Source organism: Solanum lycopersicum, chromosome 9 (genome assembly GCF_036512215.1).
Source record: "Solanum lycopersicum chromosome 9, SLM_r2.1".
Classification (NCBI taxonomy): Eukaryota; Viridiplantae; Streptophyta; class Magnoliopsida; order Solanales; family Solanaceae; genus Solanum; species Solanum lycopersicum.
In genome coordinates, this window is record NC_090808.1 from 54,867,397 (window position 1) to 54,872,916 (window position 5,520).

A 5,520-nucleotide genomic window follows, 5' to 3' on the forward strand; every position below is an offset into this window, starting at 1 on the left:
TGCCATGGACAAAGATCGACTATTAAATATTAAGGTATAAACTTCATTCAATTCTCAATTTTATTTTATAAAGAATGGATGATTTGGTGGGTAATGATTATTGTTAATATTATTTTATTATTTTAAAAAGTGTTGAATTTATAAATGTGGAAATTATTATTTAAAGAAAATGTTATGAAGGTCTAATGATGAAATATGTGTGTGTGACTCTCTGCGTGTGTGCGCGCGTGTGTGTGTGTGCGCGCGCGCATGCGTGCGTGTGTGTGTGTGCGTGTGTGCACCTGTGTGTGTGTGTGTATGTGTGTGTTTGTGTGTGTGTGTGCGTGCGTGTGTGTGTGTGTGTGTGTGTGTGTGTGTGTGTGTGTGTGAGTGAGTGAGGTAGGTTATGATTTATTCTATTTGATAGTAAACTCTTACTAGTGATTGATATGCATTGAATGATATTATGAAATTTTCTTTATACTTGATTTTGTGGTTGTGTGGCTTGGTTGTGTGTTTTGTGATTGGTCTGAAATCCTTAGACCGTGGAATTTATATTCTTGTAATCTTTATTGCATTAATGTCTTGAATAAAGTACTCTTGATGACATAACATAACAATGAATTGAAATTGATGATAATAAAGGATAAATTAATAGTATTCTTTGATCGGAGTATCACGTTCTGACACAGTATTCTTGGATCGGAGTGTCACGGTACGACACGATATAATTGGATGGGAGTGTTATGTTCTGATATGGTATAATTGGATCGGATCCGACACGGTATAATAGAATCGGAGTGTCACGTTCCAACACAGTATAATTGGACCGGAGTGTCACGTTCCGACACAGTAACATTACAGGAAAAGAATATTGAATTATTTTAATGTACTCATTCCCCAACGGACTTGGTGTGGAGGAATGAGTCCTCGTGTGTGATTGATTAAGTACTTGCTTCAATTGTCCCTTGTTTATGTTGTTTGTTGTTGCTTGTCACTTATTAAGTACTATAGTTTATTTTATACTATTATTCTTTGTATATTAGTTTCTATTTTTGGTTGACCGATGATACTTATTCAGTACATGTTGCCTCATACTGAGCCCTACTTGTATTTTTCTTTGTTTTCCATATATGGAGTGCAGCAAGTGAACCGACGAATTTGAATCGCCTTTCGCTCTATCAAGTTTCAACATATCAGGTTCAAGGGTGAGCTATTCATTCGAGCTTGGGTTGGATTCTCTCAGTCATTGCCTGATGCCCTTATTTTTCGGACACAAATTACTTTATTTCATTTATTTTGGGGTCTTTGATACTCTTAAACTTAGTACATTGGATATTAGATGTCCTTGTAGTGATGACTTTCAGATTTTGGAAAAAGATATTTAGTAAGTTTTGAGCTTCCGCGTTATGCTTGTAGTTTGTAAGTAGGGGTTAAATTCATTGGTTCTCCCCCTAGGGGGTTAAGTTTGGGGCCCATTCACGACTCGTCTTGGATCGTGACACTTAATTCCTCCATCTTAACATCCCTTTGGGTTACAGTTTGTTCAAGAGTAGATGCACAAACTAATTATCAAATGATATATATATATATATATATATATATATATATATATATATATATATATGTATATATATATATATATGTATGTATGTATATATATATATGTATGTATATATATATATATATATATGTATGTATGTATAGAGAGAGAGAGAGAGAATTACACGTTCACTTTTTCTGTAGGCAAGAATTAATGCTAGTGTTGATTTAGTGGAGATGAAAATCTTTTGAAATCTTAAGTATATGGTGGAATTTTTTTTATTCGATAAGTAAGACATTAAATATTTTTTATTTCAACTTTCTAGTATAAAATTTCTATTTGAAGATGAAACATGAAAATATTTTTTTAGGGGACTTTCAAAATATATATATATATATATATATATATATATATATATATATATATATATATATATATATACGTATGTATGTATATACGTATATATATACGTACGTACGTATGTATGTATGTATGTATAACATAATGTTTTCACTTTTCTCTAGACAAGAATTAATGCTAGTTTAAATTTAGTGGACATGAAAATCTTTTGTAATCTAAACTATATGGTAAAAAGTAATTTATTAAATAAGTAATAAATTAAATATTTTTTATTTCATTATAGAGTAAAATTTGTATTCGGAGAAAAACGATAAAAAATTTTTGGGGGGACTTTCAATAGATCACTTGGTTTGAATATGTAAATTTTCACTATGATGATTATTTTTTAATCTTATGAATCTCTTCCCTCATTTTTTTTTCCTCTTACCCTGATGTAATTATGTTTATTTATTTAACAAACTAATATTTTTGGAGTGTAAAATAAAATTATTTCATACATGTGACTTTGTTTGATTCGATACATAATTTATCAAAGTAAATGAGACTTTTAAATCTTTTCATCTTAAATCAATAATCTATACAATTTCACCCCCTTAAATCGATTATATTTGATACCATTTCTTTCAAACAGATGAAAAATAGAACAAAAAAAATTAATTGAAATAGATCTACGAAAATATAATATTTTTGATAATAGATGAAAAGTTTAAAAGTATATTTATGTTTTTTTCGGGCAAAGCAAACAACAATTCATTAAAAAGTTCTAATAAAATTAACATGTTGTTGTGTTGGTGCTGGTGCTGGTGCAACCTCATGATTGTAGACATCCAACCTACGATGGACATTTTGATGACAATGAAAAAATTGACATTGAAAAATTTTATGTTTCCAACGGGACTGCAAGGAGCAAAAGTCATAAATGACTAGATCTTTAGGCTTATAAATGATTTTAGCAGCTTGATTAGATCGAAGCATATTAGCCATGATTATTTTGTAATTTCTTTTATTTGGGGAAGAATATGAGTACTAATTTTCTTTAGAAGTAGTGTGTTAAACTTTTGAGATGGTCAACTAAATAGAAGGTTTAAAAATTAAAAATCTAATAAAAACTAAAAATATTAATTATAGTAGATTATACATTAAATTGAACTTAGAACCAAAGTTGATTTTTAAGAGAATATTATCTCATTTAAACTTTATTACAGTAATACAAAAAAAGATAGAAAGTTAACTTGGAATTGCATTTTGCACCCTTTCTTTTTTTTAAAAAAAATCTTGCAAAGTAAGTTCACGTGGGCAAAATTAAAATACAAACACTGAAACACACATATAATAAAGAAATACTCAATAAAAAAATAGTGACTTTCTTCCAGTGCAATTGGTGGGCGTTGTTTTAGTGTTATGAAAATTTAAAAATACATATACAATAGTTTATGTACAAAACTTTAAAAGTATAAATATATATCAAACTTATATTTAATTTTAGACTTCTTATTTAGACTTTAACAACATTATCATATGACTATTATAATATATCTACAATTATATATAAAAAAATTAAATATCTCAAAAAACTAATTATCTTTAAAATTTGATATTCAATCATTTACCTTATAAAACCAAATTAAGGGAAAATAACTTACAAAAAATAAAATTAAATAAAAATCTCTTTATTAGAAATCACAAGGAAAAGCAGTCTTCCAAAACCAACACAAGAAGCATATTTTTTCTTAAAATAAAAAGATCTTTATTATAATTCTGAAGGAAAAGCAGTCCACCAAAACAAACAACAAGAAGCATTTTTTTCCTAATGGAGTTTTTTTAATTTTTTTTTCAATTTCGCCCCTGTGGATTTTTTAAAAAGGAAAATAATATGTAAGAAAATAAAGAGGTTAGATTGCAAATCATAAAATATTATGATTAAATACATAATACTAGAAAAAAACACATGCTAGGGCGCAAAATGCAATTGACTCATTTGTTTTGAATATACTTATTTTCAAATTTTATTTCAAAATTAATTAGCTATCCATATATTAGATTCAATTAAGTAGATTTAACTACTATGACAAATGAGTCTAACCTTATAATATGAATTATTAAGTTATAACATATTAGTTGATTAGAAAAAGAAATACTCTAGCTGGTTTTATAAGAACTATTATAATTTGTATCCCAAATTTGAAGAATTATTTTGAGCATTTTGTCGATTAGTTAATAATGGACATATCTGTAGGTCTACTCTAGGCGGTAGGGCTAGATGTGAGTATGATAAAATAGAGAAAAAATAAAATTTGATTGACTTAGAATTTATTTAAATTGAAATGCGCTAAAGATCAAGTCATAACTCAATTTGCTCCATTTTTATTTGGTTAAATTATTTATTTATTTTGTTATAATTTGTCTAAGTACCTAATAATTTCTATTTTTGTAAATGACTTGTCATGAAATTTAAAATCTTCTAAAAAGCATATAGATAAAGTTTTACATAAATCAATTTGAGTTGTGTATAAGTCAAAATGATTTGATCTAATGAAATAAGAAAATAAGGCGAACGATTCAAATCTTAACGTTTTAGTCGAGTCATGATTTTATGCACTTGGTCATTTATACATAATACATTTATGATCACTACCACGATCACAAGGTCTTCCACATTCTCTCGTTAAATATTATTTAGCTATATCAATTATAAAACTGTGTATGTACAAATCTAACAGTGTCCATATGAGTTCAGTTTAATAATTTTGACTTAAATTTTATAAATAATTAATTCCAAAACCCAATAATTCGAATGGTCAATTGATTTTCTGGCATCTCAAAATTGGAACATTCAAATATGAAATTTGCATTAATAAATATATATAGAGTTTCAAGGAACGAAGAAACAAAAAGTGTATATATATATATATATATATATATATATATATATATATATGTATATATATATATATAGAGAGAGAGAGAGAGAGAGAAGTAAACTATTTTCTTTCTCTTTTTTAATTTGTTCCAACTTTAATTTTACTTGAACTTTAAGAAAATAAAAAAAATTGACTTTCAATTTTAGATTATAGATATATATATAATGTCAATATGCTTTTCAATTTTATGATTTTAATTATGTAATGTCATACAAAACATTTTCTATGAAAATTTCAATAACAATGTGAAACAACATAGATGAAGGATGCAAGGATTCAAGGAGCAGCTCCAACCAAAAATAATTAAATAAAGGATTCAAGGAGAATAAATTGATATGAATTCACAACACTCATCAAGTACATTGCCATTATCAATCAACATAGTTATGTATACACTCAAAACATTTTACCGTTCCTAATTATTTATACATTTTTTCTGTTTTACTTGTTCATTTTGATAAATTAAGAGAGAACAATATTTTTCCCTATCATACCCTCATTTAATTACTTAAAAAAAAATACAACTTCTTGAAAATCTTAAGCTTTTAAGAGATAAGTGTCAAAAATACATCTAACCTATCCATTTTTTTTAAGTTTCATACCTAAACTATTGAGAGTGTGAGTTTCATACCTAAACTATCACTTATTGGTTTGAAAAACACACCTCTCTATTTTATAATATTATTATTATCATGATGTGTGGAATACACCCTCCTT